The 14,893-nt window shown below is 35.8% G+C and overlaps 1 protein-coding gene across 1 annotated transcript in view; it reads left to right on the top strand.

The window, feature by feature from the left end:
- Positions 1–14,893, top strand: part of TRIO (trio Rho guanine nucleotide exchange factor) — a 244,272-nt gene that overhangs the window by 185,793 nt on the left and 43,586 nt on the right. The window lies entirely within an intron of this gene.

Here is a 14,893-nt window from a genome sequence, read left to right as displayed (position 1 = left end):
TTATATGTTTTAGCCTCCAGTCCCCTAATCATCTTTGTTGCTCTTCTCTGTACTCTTTCTAGAGTCTCAACATTTTTTTTACATCGTGGTGACCAAAACTGGATGCAGTATTCCAAGTGTGGCCTTACCAAGGCATTGTAAAGTGGTATTAATACTTCACGTGATCTTGATTCTATCCCTCTGTTAATGCAGCCTAGCACTGTGTTGGCTTTTTTGGCAGCTGCAGCACACTGCTGGCTCATATTTAAGTGATTGTCAACTAGGACTCCAAGATCCCTCTCACAGTTACTACTATTGAGCAAGGTACCCCCTATACTATACCTGTACATTTAGTTTTTCTTGCCTAAATGTAGAACCTTACTTTTTTCACCATTGAATTTCATTTTGTTAGATAGCGCCCAGTGTTCAAGTCTGTCCAGATCCTCCTGTATCTTAAGCCTGTCTTCTGGAGTGTTGGCTATTCCTGCCAGCTTGGTGTCGTCTGCAGATTTGATAAGTTCCACATCGTGAATTGAATCATATACTATTAAGGTTGATTGGTCAGTGTTCTGTTTCGAGTTGTAAACTTAGAGCTAACTCATTTGTGTGTCTGTGGCACTCTCAATACAGGCGGTCCTTGACTTACAACAGTTCATTTAGTGACTGTTCGAAGTTATAGTGGCACTGAAAAAAGTGACTTATAAACGTTTTTTTACACTTGCAACCGTTGCAGCATCCCCAAGGTCACGTGATCAAAATTCAGATGCTTGGCAACTGACTCATATTTATGATGGTTACAGAGCCCCACGGTCATGTGATCATCTTTTGCAACTTTCTACCAAGCAAAGTCAATGGGGGAGCCAGATTCAGTTAACAACTATGTCACTAACTTAACAATTGCAGTGATTCACTCAACAACTGTGGCAAGAAAGCTTGTAAAATGGGTCGAAGTTCACTTAACAACTGTCTTGCTTAACAACAGAAATTTGGGGCTCAATTGGGGTTGTAAGTCGAGGACTATCTGTAGTAGATAGTGCTCATCTTAGGTTTATGCATACACCTAACCCTCATACCTTAAAATCTGCCAACGTGGGTTTAAGAATTGGGTTCATAGTGCTGGAGCAATCTGGCTGTGTCAGTTACATCAAAGAAATCGGTTCTTTATTGTTAAACAATGTGCTAGATCTTACTGACTCGTATATCTTGGTGGATCGGCTCTTATATTTTTAATATTTCATTGTCCAACTGAAATACTGTATTCTTATCCTCCCAAAGAAATAAGTGCTGCAGACTTGTGCTTTTTCTGTATCTCTTATATTCCAGACCTTTTCTCTGATGATTTCCTTTTCTAGTTTGTCCTGATGTTTGAATTTAAAAGATTGAAAAGTACTAACTTGTTACTTCGTTATAATTTCCAGCTCTAATCCATTTGATATGTCCTGTTCATGTTTTAATAACAGTATTATTTCTTTGAAGATTGCTAAATAATCTGATTGCTTCCAACCCCCATCCCAATGCTAAGAAATGTTTGAAAGTTAACTCTGCAAAGTAATAATGAGGAATTTGCTTGAACTTCAGTTAGGCTAGTTACGGTATCACATCTGGCTGTTCCCAAGTGTGAGCCTGAAGACTGGAGTTGTGCTGGGTAGTGAGTCAGAGGATAGCATCCCCTGAAGGGAGTAGCTCTGTTGAAGACAAGGGAATTTACATGAGCTGAAAGCTTAAATGCATTCTCTACCCCACCTCCTGGCCAAGGAGTACTTAGAGCGGAGAGGAACAGCGGAACAGCAGCATAGCCTTTGTGTAGAAATTTTCTCCAGAAAAGTACAGCAGTGGTGTAAGGATTTTACAGCCGCTACAATTTACCATGTCAGATAGAACTGACACTCTGCAATCTCATCATTCTCCATACTGTGGAAATGGACAGTCTGACAACTGTAAATACTGGATCCTGGACTTAGGTATAAATGATACTCAACATTTCTTGAAAGCCAGAATGCATGCTTTGTGTGTTTGTGATATTTTTCCGTTGCAGAAGCAGATGCATGTAGATGCATAAATCAGGGCTTAGAAGTGGAATCAAATGTATTTCCAGTAGATCCTGGGAAATTGATGAGGATCTTTAGCAAATAAATGAAGGACTGATTCTGTTTGTAGCAAGTTTTAAAAGGAAAATGCACATCAAAAATGGGAAGACTAGCACTGGTAGAACATATATTGATCTGCCTAATTATATTATGTGTAACCAAATCAAACCTAAAATTAAAAATGTAATTTATGAAAGTATCAGCGCTCATTTAAGTATCTTCTAGAGAGTACACCATATCAAGTTAGACAAAAAAGGCTAATATTAGATTTTCTTCATTATGCACTTTTTATTAGATAGATACAAAAGTTGTATGTTTGGCTGTTACCAATTTCGGCTGTTTTAGTATTTTCTATAAAGAAAGTGTGTGGTGTGTGTGTGGATGAATGGATATGCATTTTTAACTTTCCTGCATGAAAAATAATGAATTCAAATAGAACCATATTAAATAATGTATTGGTTTTGTTTTCTGATCAGTCCACAATAATAAAACCTTAAAAATGTATCTTTAACATAGTTTGTGAAATGCTTGAGTACATCCTAACCTTGTCAGTGCACAAAAGCTGCAAAACCTTTTGATAAAGCCTTTGAATTTATATTTTCATTCTCATACAGTCTGATTAAAATGTATCTAGATATATTTGTATTTTCCTGCATATATTAATGCAATAGAACAATCTCAATATTCTAAAAATTTAAAGTACTCTAATGTTAGATCTACATTCCAGCCCTATGCATAATCTCTCAGAGGTTCAGCCCCTCTAAATGTCTGCAGCAGCTGGTTGAGTTCAGAATAATTTCAGTACAAACATGTCAGTATCTGTATATCTGAGTTAGAGGTATTTACTTATTTATGGGTATATTAGTATTGTAGACAAGTGTTATGCTGAAGACTAAAATGATAGGGAAACAGCAGTAAACTGTTTTTATTGCTATTCGTTCATGAAAAAGTTTTGCTTCTGCCTTCTGAAAAGTGTGATACTTTCTTGATAAATATTTGATATCTTCCCAGGAGCATTAATTGCCAAAATATTTCTCAAATGCTTCAGCATGTAGTATTAATAGGATAGATATTATAGGAGGCAAAATATCACATTGTTATAAATCATGTTCTTGCCATCTTAAAGTATGCTCCCACTCATCATACACAACAGGAAGTAAGTGCATCTGATTACTTGACATAAGTTTTTATAGGTTGTTGGATTTATGAGGTGTCTAAAAGAGGAAAACGCCAATAAGTTTCTTTAATGCCGTAATATCTCTCCTTCTTTTTAATATAGCCTGTATGCTAAGTGTACTGAAAAAATATATAATTACTAATTACAAAATATTCACATTTACTGGATTCTTGAATTCTTGATGATTGTTTGTCAAAATACGCAGACTTACTGCAAATTTTAGGATGGGAAGAAATTCAAAGAGCTACTCTGAGGCATCCCTTAAGCCTCAAGTTAAACATGACTGGCAAACATCTCATTCCAATGAGGTTACAAAGACCGTTGAGTCACCTTGCAATAAGTTTGTCATTCCCTGGGGCTTGTGCAAATCAATCTTATTCTGCCCTGAACTTGATACATTATCTATTAAATGCTCATGTGTTCACATCTATTAAATATTCCCATATAAAATACATGTGATTTTATAAAGTGACTATTTCTTTTTAAATATGGGGAGATTATAATTAGGAAGATGTGATCTTTCTTGATCCATTGTTGCTCTCCATGAAAATAGGCAGTCCTGAAATACTATTTTCTCCCAAATATCTAGAATTACTAAATCACAATTTTAAGGTACTGTATTCATATGTTGAGACAAATACTTTTTGTCATCATGTAATATTGTAATATTTTTTACAATGTTGTAACTCATGATTTTTAAAAACAAGGGGAATGTTTACAGTGTTATATGCCACAATGATTTAAAATAGATTCCCAAATGCAAGACAAGTTTAGGATTGTCTTGCCTCCCTTGCACTCAACACAAAATCCTATCCTATCTGTGAAATGTGGATGTAGCTTGGGTAGTAGATGCTGCCATTTCTCAGTGTCCTCTTTCATTTTGCAGAACCAAAGGAATGACCACTTGAATGCAAATGGAGAAAATCCTAGGGTTATTCCAATCAAGCCTGATTAAAACCTATTCGGGTTGCTATTCCATGTTATTGAATAATGCTTAATTCATAGTCTCCATTGTTTCCATATAGAATAGGAGATTATTGGTTTCCCTTCTACCAGGATATTTGATAGAGAAACCAGACCTTCAGATTTGGTATACATTTCTTCTAAAAGAGCAGATCATTCTGGGAGTTGTTTTTGATTGTTACTTATCTCTGGATTCTCAGGAAACATGAGCACTCATGAGCACTCACCTCATGAGGTGCCCTGGGCAAGGGGGCAAATAGTACATGTGTGACTATATCACCATGCAGTCTTACATCAGACAATAGGATGATATGAAATAGTCACATTTGTATGAAGACATCACAAGGGGTGTGATGCCATTTTGGTGTCATATTTTGCTGGGGCACTTAAAGCTATCTCCATGGCATCGGACCTGGATATCTCCGAGACCGCCTTCTGCCGCAGATTACCTCCCATCGGCCGGTACGCTCCCACAGAGTGGGTCTCCTCAGGGTGCCGTCAGCCGGACAGTGCCGGCTGGCGACTCCCAGGGGGAGGGCCTTCTCGGTGGGAGCTCCCACCCTCTGGAACGAACTACCCCCAGAGATCCGGGTGATCCCGGATCTCCCCTCCTTCCNCAACAAGCAGGACTGGCCTAAGGGGAAATTTTTAGAGGGGTTTTAAAAGCAATTTTAATAATTAATAAGGCCAAATTTAATATTTTATTTTAACTCTGTTTTAATGATAGTTTTTGGGGTATTTTTGTAGTTGTTTTTATAGGCTGTCAGCCGCCCTGAGTCCGCAAGGAGAAGGGCGGGGTAAAAATTCAATTAATAATAATAATAATAATAATAATAATAATAATAATAATAATAATAATAATAATAATAATAATACACCAGAAATGATCATTTTTGCGCTGTTGAATTTGATGGTACCTCACTTGGCTTAGTTACATCCTGAGTTGGCTATTACAAAGGGCAAGTGTCCAACATTTTAGTTGGGGCAAAATATTGCATCTAGGCTGCTAATGAAAGCATAATACTGAAGCATATTATGTCTATACTGAAAGATTTGTCCCGCATTTTAGTTGTTTTCTAGACAGAATTTTAATAATGGTATTGGCTTTAAAATCTTAGTTACCTTATGGCCTGCCTATCTCAATATGAATTCTTAGATATTAGTCAACAGAGCAGCCCTTACACTATTGAAGAAAGTCTCCAGTTCTAATATCTATTTGTCAAATACATAGGAAAGGATCCTCTCCAGTATTGCTTCCAGCTTATTGAATATGGTTCCTTAAAAATGCAATTCATACTTCACCTTTTTAACTTTCAGGAAAGAAATCATCTTTAGGGCTTATGGACTAATCTAAAACTTATTAAACCATTCTTATCAATGTTTTAATTGCTGTTGTTTCATGCCTTGAGTGTCCTAGAGACGGTAAAACGGAAACCAGTGAGATATAGTGGATAAGATGCAGGAACAGGTTTAAATCCCTTCTCAAGTGGTTGTTATGGGAAAATATTGGAGGAGGGAGTATTATTTATTTATTTATTTATTTATTTATTTATATATATATATATATATATATATATATATATATATATATATATATATATATATATATATATATAATTGTTGCTGATATGGAGAATATCTCCCAGATAAAGATGGGGCAGAAAAAACTAAGAAGAGAAACTACAATTAATATCTTATGCAAATATTAATGGCTGAAGAAAATGTATCAGAATGGCAGAATAACCAAAAATAGGTATAAATGCTACTCACTTAGAGTCTAGCTTCATAGCCAGAAAAATGTAAATTTATAGTGCATTGAAAAAAATTGATAGCATTGTGTAACTTCAGCAATTAAATATTAATACAGTTAATACAGATTGACATATTACAGTTTAGATTACTTTAAATTAATCATTTAATGATTAATTAATGTAATTAATTTAATTTAAGTATCCTTCTACAAATGGATCAAATTTATGCAAGTGTCACTGAAAGATGGGAAGTCAGTAACTTCCCATCTTTCCAAGAAACAAGACAGAATAATTAAGAGTGTAATATTTCCTCCAACAATTTCACGTATAATATCAGTTATCATTGGTCATTAGACATGTTTGCTGTGAATGATGGGGATTGTAATTCAGACCATCAGGACTGCAGCATACTGGGGAAAGCAGATGGGAGGAGTTTTCAATTAAGCTCCACTTTTACACATTTTGATGGGTCTAAGTTTCATTTTTGCACATTCAAGCAAGTTCTGGGAGTTTCATTCTCTCCAATGAAAGGAATGCTATCTTTCTTCAATGAACAGCAAGTATGGGATATTTACAAATATGTAAGGATTCTATTGCATGACTATATTTCAGGGAGCTGGCACCACAGATTTAGCATATCTACTTCCCACAGTCTAGATTTCCTGCTTTCATTCCCATTATTTTCTGGACCATGTACATCCTTCTCCATGGCACTTCCTACGCCTTTGGTTTGCATGTTGGACCATAGTGTGAGTCATACTTCCATATGTGGTATTTATTGGCATAATTGATTCTAACTACATTTCAGATACAATTGTGGATTAAATGGAACATGCGCCTTTTCTCCCAGTTTTTTAACATTCTCTCCAGTATGATTATCGTTATGTGTATATAGTACTGCACCATCCATCTTTAAAGATAATATTGCTAAAGGGGGATTCCTGGGAAAGGCCATTCAGGAAAACAGGATGAAGACTGGAATGCAATAAAGCAACCAGTGTAGCTGACAGAGTGGTGTAACTCTTGGATTTCAGCCAGCTCCTAAAGAAGCATATAGCCTTAGTTTTTCTGGCACAGATGGAAGTTGTTAAATGTGTTTCTGTAGACCTCACCAGAGTCGGCCAGAACAATGACTGCAAAATCTCTCCTGGAATGGATCACATCTGGGACTGTAGGAAGGCATGTCTGAGGGTTAATATACTGCAGGCCCATGTTTCCTTTTCTACCTTGTCTCAAGAGCTCTTTTGTGCACATTTTATAAACAGGAAGTTTAAGCTAAAATATCATGTAAGAAACCTTTTTTTAAAAACAACAACTGTATATATAAAGTTTACTAATTTTTCAAGTACATGATTTCTGTTTAATATTGATTTGCATTGGTATTGTGCTCAATTTTACGTATTACCAAATGTAGCATGTTTTAGACAACAACCAGGCATTATAAGTTAAAATGTCTTAATATTTATATAGGCTAACAATTCTGAGACTGAGGGAAATCCCAGTGTGGGGGGGAAAAATGGATCTATTTCACAGTAAATGACAGGAGGGGTTTGTTTCCCAGATTCTTAATTATTTGCCCCTAATGTCACACTTGATGAGTGCAAGTGAACTGAAGAAGCATCGCAGATGACAGAACAAAAGAAGAAAATTGCCTCCCACAAATCTACCAATTTGATAGAAATAGCCTAATAAAATTTATGCCTTGCTTCAGATTGTTGGGAATTATGAAAGAAAAAAGTAGAACCTGCTCCTAAAATAAATATTTTTAAAAATGGATAATTTCTTGGCTCACTGTTGACCAAACCTAGGGCATGCGGGAGAGAAGGGAATATTGCTGCTTTAAGCTAATGAAAGTTTCTGCCAATTTGCATTCTCCTTTTTCTAGTGATTTTTATGTCCCCCTTGCAGGGAGAGTTCATGCCTACCACTCTAAACTATCTAATGCACTGAATAGGGTCCATACATTGGCAAAAAGAGTTTTATTCTGCAATTTGAGGAAGAGAACATAGTACACACATTCAGCAAAGTGAAACTTTTTGAAAGCACATTGTAACTCCTTTCACATCCCAGTGGACACCCAAGAAAGAAATCAGTTCTATCCAGTTTCCTCACCATTATAAATAAATCTGTTGCAGTATTCCTGACTTAACTAGTTGTAGATTGCTCTGCAGCTACATCTGTTTACTATATAATCTAAGCAAGGTTGACCATCATATTGTTGTCTGAGGGACATTTGTACAAAAGTGATTGCATGTAATCAGAAACAGTAGCTTTTTTATTAATTCATTATTTCTGGGAGGAATTTAATCAGATTTAGAACTAAATCAGGGGAAATCATGCAACTCCCTCCCTTCTCAATTTCTTCCTAATTGAAAGGGGAGAGAGTTGTATAATGTCCCTGATTTTCCTTCTTACTGAAGATTGTTTTTCATTGAAATATACCATTAAAGTATATTCTACTATACACTGCAATAATGTATTAGTTAAAATATGCAATTCTTGGCACATTAAAATTAAACAAGCCAAAGGAAATATTTAGCTGGAAGAAAACTGTCAAATATACAGATCCTAAGCTTTAGTTTCATTTGGAGCAAGAGTTAGGTTGAACATTATTAACGGTATCATTTAAAACAATGCCTGATTCTGTGATAAGGAGAGCCATTGTTCATAAGCAACATGAGCAATTCTATTATAGGTCTTTCATTTAACAAGCATTCCCCATAGGAGGAATAGATTCAGATTTCCTCTTGGGTTCTGGATTTACATTAAGGAATTTGTGCATATTTCCAGCAAGTATGGAAAACATGGCAGTCACTTGGCAGCATGTTAACTTGTATAGTTGAGTTTCCTCTGTCATTGGAAAGACCACATGCAATTCCTGTGATAAGATTAGTGAAAAGTCAGCATCTGCCTGTTCTGGGTACAGAATAATGAAAAATGTTTACAGGTAACAATGTGAGGCAACTATCTCCTTTCCTTTGTAATTTAAGTGGCTTCCAGTCAGTGGAATTAAGAAATTACATAATGACTCTTCCCTTGAGTTGTTGGATATATTCATGCACATTAACACTTCTTTAGTCCTAAAGTTATAGTTTTCTTAAACATTGCCCTAAAATAATATGTACCAACTACCATAGTAGCACCTATTGAATTTATTCTTAATAGCAAACCTGAGGTAATCTTCTATGACAGGGATCTTCAAACTTGGCCCTTTTATGATTTGTGGATTTCAACTCCCAGAATTCCTCAGCCAGCATGCCTGGCTGAGGAATTCTGGAAGTTGAAGTCCACAAGTCATAAAAGGGCCAAGTTTGAAGACTCCTGCTCTATGATGTATAATGCAGCCTCTGTTTCCTCCTTGTGGTTGTAGATTCCTGCCTCCTTCACAGGCTGCAGCATCACGCCAATCTTGGACCAACATGAAGGAGGATTCATTGATTTCATAAATGCATGCAGGTGTTTTGATCCAGTATATAAAAATGTGTGCCTTCAGGGCTACACAATGCAGTATGATTCTTAGTCATGTAGAATCTGGCTTGTAGATACGCTACATGTCAGAATTAGGCAAAGATCCAGTTAATATAATATATTACTATGGCTGAAAGCATCCCTGAAAAGCTAATAAGCAGTAAAATGAGATCTATCTCTTCTTTAGCTTCAGGTGCTGATATATACATACTTAATGATATATAACTAAATATAAAGTACCAGTTCAATCAGTTGACATCTTTATATTTTACTTATTTTATAGTTTTTAAACAAGCTTTTGCTTTTTGGAAAAAAAAATTGAATTGCTTGCTCTACTTCTGAACTTATATAACTTGTCAACCTGCACTTAATTTTGTATGTCCTTTGCCATAGTCCTTGACTGGTCCAATGAAAACAACTTCCTGAATGCTTGGTGATGTTTATTTTTCTATAGTGTTTGCAGTATATAACTTACAGATATATGTATGATCGATATTTCAAAAAAAGAATGGCTAGAATGGTGTGAGTTAATGGGTTTCTTCAATCTCTTAAATGCCCTAAGAAAAAATGTGGTGGGCTGCATAGAATTGCTTTAAAAGTAATTTTATTCATTTGGTTTTTAATCCCTTACTTTGTTCATTGTAGTCAGCTAGTTCACAGCAATGGATCATTGTTGAAAACTGATTCATTGAAGCACGCAAACAGTAAATTTGTTTAAAATAAATCATAAATCATATATTCTCACCAGCAGTGTGAGAAATCCAGGAAATTAGATAATTAATAACTTTAAAATTATACAAGACATTCAGAAAGCAAAGTGAAAATATCTCAAAATGGGATTTCATAAGGCTTGAGATCCATTTACACCTCGCCCCTGTGTATTCAGATTCCTCCGGAAGAACATTCTTGACCAGCAAATTTTGCTTAAATTTTATTCTAAATAAAGTACATAAAATCATTTGAGTAGCAAATGCATTTTGATTAGTTGGAGGTAATCTAGTGTTGTGGTTAAGACACCGGGCTAGAAATCTGGAGACCATAATTTCTAGCCCCACTTTAGGCACAAAACCAGCTGGGTGACCTTGGACCAATAACACACACTCAGCCCTGGCAAAGCAATGAATGGCAAACCACTTCTGAAATCAGGGATCTGTCCAGATAAGGGGTCATTACCATACTTTATTTACAGTTTAATTGGGATATCTCCACATTGTTCCTAACTTGTATTCAATGATTACAGGAAAGGTAAGTAGCAGTATATACTATATAATATATACTATGCTATTTATTCAGTTTGTATACCCATCCATTTCACGTATGTGAAACTGGATGGTTTGCAATAAAAACAAGAGCGAGAATGATAAACAATAAAAACAACAAATGTTCTAAAACCACTATTAAAAACTAAATTAAACATAAAATATAATCACAGTTAGTAGGTGAATATAAACAGTATATTCCATTCCATACTGATAGTCCTCAACCTATAACTATTCATTCAGCAACTTTTCGAAGTTACAATGATGTTGAACAAGTAAATATTGATTATGATGGCCATCCCAGTGTTCCCATGGTTATGTGATTGTGATCTGGATGCTTGGCAATCAGTTTGCACTTACAATGTTTGCAATGCCCTGTGATCACATGATTGCCATTTGCAATCTTTCCTGTTGGCTTCTCTAGAAAGTCAATGGGGAAGCCAGCAGGAAAAAGAATCACAGGTTCTTAGGGTAAGTCTCTCCCACCTGCTTACTGTCCCCAAGCCCCTCTGTGCTGTCCACTTGCATACCTGAGTGGACTTTCTGTGACCCTCCTTCAAACCCTCCTCAGACAGTGCCGTGCCTCTCATGCACATATTCTCACCCAACTCATGCCTTGCTTCTTGCATACTCTTCCCAGCACTTCCCCACACAACCTCTTTCTCCCACCTAGTAGCAGTCACTTACCTGTCTGTTGGCCTGGGACTTGCAACTTTAACTGATTTTGGTAATGGGAAACTGGCAGGAAATTGTTCTTGCCTAATGACCATGGAATTTGGTACAGTGATTCCATTATGCTTTACAACCACATTACTTAGCAAACAAATTCCACTCCTAATTGCCATCGTAAGTCAAGGAATACCTGCATAACCACTGGAAAGGTTCACTACTACCTGCATAACCACTGGAAAGGTTCACTACTGGACCCCTAAGCCATATCTTCAGGCCCTTCCTAAAGGCCAGAAGGGCAGGGGACAACCTAAATTCAGAAACTAATGCTATGCTATGCTATGCTAATTATAGTTGTGCTATGCTATGCTTTCCTGTACTGTAGGATGTTATACTATACTACTATTCACTATATTTTGTATTTTTGTTGGCTACTAATGACCCTCTGAAGGAGAGAAATGTTGCAATGTAATAGATAAAGACATAAGTGAACACCTCTGAATTTCAAGTTAACAATGTCAGTTAATTTAATGTTATTTCAGCTTAGCCTAAAAACTCTTGGTTCCGAGTGAGTTAGAAAGTGGCCTGTTTCCCATATAAACAAGAAAGGAAATGACTTCAGATTGAGTTCTGTCCAATACTTTCTCCAACTCTCCTTACACTATTTAACTGTTGTATCCTTCAGATGCAACAGCTTCTTGCAACATTTGAACATCCACACAGGACAACTGAGCAAAGATTCCATGTATATGAACAACAGTTGCCTATTGTTTATATAACATGATACAAACACATGCACAGACTTGTACACAAATGTACACAGTTCAGAATTTTCAAAGTGTTTTTCATATGAAATGTGTACTCTGTGCTATACTTTTGAGGTTTACTGATACTGTTCTCTTCATGATAGAAAGTAGGACTTTAATAGTGTGATTATAGTGGCAAATTCAGAATAGCAGATTTAAACCTAACTCATCCTGATTTGCTTTCTTAGATGTTAGAGATATTGTATTATATATATAGCAGATTTAACAAATTATGGGTACTTGTCACTTCTTGCTACCTAAATCAAAAGCCTCAAGAGGTAATAGTATTTACATGACCTTGGCTGGGCTCAGAAGCTAAATACCATTGGCTATGGTTAGTACTTGACAGGAGGTCTGGTCCAGGAATACCTGGCTGTTGGCTACAAGCAAAAAAATATTTTGGAAGAAAGTGTGTGTGTGTGTGTGTGTGTGTGTGTGTGTGTAACTACTAGCTTATCCTGAACGAAAGAAATAAAAATAATCAGTCCTCCACTTAAATTGATGTACCATGATATTCATGCTACTTATGTACACCATGCTTAAATTTAATTTTCTTTCATGGTGCCTTCCAAATAAAGAAAAGTAGGTTCATCTGATAAATTGAAACTCTTTTCTTCTTTTCTCTGCTAGCAATGGGGGCCTGTGCCGCATGCATGTCAAAGTCAATCCCCATACTTTTAGTAATATATTCCTGATGTAAAAAAAAAATTGATAAGAAGTTGACTGTTTTATCAGATAGCATAACACCCTGAAATACTTTGTTGGGCTTAGATGTATTTAATCTCTACATATACTCACATAGAAGGAATATCACATTAAAATAATTTGCCAAATTCTTGTGAGAAACCCATTCTTTCTAAGTTGACAGTTTTGTCATGCTGTCCTTCTTTTTCTCCAAGGTCCCTGACCTTCTTTCCCTTGTTAAAGGATAATAAATGTTTCTATATAAAAAATTAAAATCAAAATGCTTCCTCATAGTAATTTCTAGTAACGTCTTCCACATTTTCACTAAATTACAAGATTGATCTTATCACTGATTTATTGGAATAGAGCAGCCTATATTGTGTAATTTTTAGAAAGAATGCTTATATGTGATATTTTGTAGTAACAAACGTTCAGTTGAGAAAAATCTGTTTTATTTGCTCTGCAGTTCCACAATTAAAGGTAGACTCCCTAGTAATTTCTGGCCTTATCTTAAGCAATGTTGTTGGAATACAACCAAGAAATGTAAGCAGCTGCTTTCGAAGCATCAAGAACCAAGACATGATTGTTTTTTAAAAAAAAATTAAAGGCAACAATCCAGATAACCAGGGTCATATTTCTCAAATTGAAAATGAACAGTAATCTTTAGTTTGGCTTTTGAAGTAGTTTTCATTATTTGTTTTTGTTGTAGCTTAATTATTCTGCTTTCCTTCAGGTTTTTTTTTTAATGTGTATGGACTTTCTGTGAACTTTGACCTCCATTTGCAGAGACCCAGATGGAGCTGTATTTCAAACCTGAGGAGACAGCAGCAAATTATCCCTTGGAGGGTTTATGGGCCGTCTAAAGAAAAGTACATCCTTGAGTAATCTGAAAAAAACCGATAGGAAAGTCCCAAACATTCACCTGGTGTCTGCACCGTTTAATAGTGTTACGAATTTGAACAATATTCTTGGTTCTTAGTTAGTCAGATATGAGTTTACTGCAAAGACTTAACAAAATGGATACATGTTTATTAATTTGTTATTGGAAGAATAATCAATGAACATCTTCCCAGGCCTAATTAAATATTAATATAAATGCAGGAACAGCAACAAATCCCTTTGCTCATATATTTCCATGCAATAATTGGGCTGTATTTTCATAGCTTAGCAACATCATTTTCTCCATCCAGTCCTTTTTAGTGGGAAACCTATGATTCGCTACTGTGCTCTCTAGTTTAGCAAAAGATTTTTCATTTCTGCCATGAAATGTGCCATTTAGTATATAATTCATCGTGGAAGAAAATGACATTGCAGCTATAGAAAGATAAAGGATGGACGTATGAAAAGCTATTAAAGTGTGATTCCAATGTTTTTTCCTTCCTCATACCTAATGCAAAAGAGATTCTTAAAAGTATGATTAATTGGAGAAAGAGAGGAGAGAGATGGTTTTCTAAAGTCCTACCAGTAGCATGAGTGGAGTAGCTGGTATTCAGAATTATCATTGAGGGGCAGTGCTTTTTTTGTAAAAAAAAAAAATGGTGCCTGAACTCACACACATCATATAACCCGCCTTGCCTACCCTACAAGGTTCCATCCAAAAAAGGTGCCGGAACTCTGTTCTGGGCGTTCTGTTGAGGGGTATAGAATGCACACATCCTTGATTATTTGCATCATGTTGATCCATGTGAGAAGCTAGATTTTAACCATACTCTTTCAAAGGACAGTCCTGTGAGTTTGAAAGGAGTAAAACTGATATTTAGTGGAAGAGCATTGCAATATATCAACCTCCAATGTATAGTCAAAAATAAAATTACATGTTCCACTTTGTCATTGCTGTACAAATGAGGTCCTTAGCTGTATATCAGATTGTTGCTGGTACATCACTGAAACAAGCAGTACTATACCAATCACATGGAATTAATTTATAAAAGACCATGTCATTTCCATAATAACTTTTCAAGCCTTGAAGTACTGCATAACACTATAAAGCAAACATTTCTTGAAAATCAGTTAATTATTGTGTAATGATGGAGGAACATTGAAATTCCCA

Source organism: Protobothrops mucrosquamatus, unplaced genomic scaffold, assembly GCF_001527695.2.
Source record: "Protobothrops mucrosquamatus isolate PMUCROS unplaced genomic scaffold, P.Mucros_1.0 scaffold126, whole genome shotgun sequence".
NCBI lineage: Eukaryota > Metazoa > Chordata > Lepidosauria > Squamata > Viperidae > Protobothrops > Protobothrops mucrosquamatus.
This window is presented reverse-complemented; position numbering and strand designations above follow the sequence as displayed.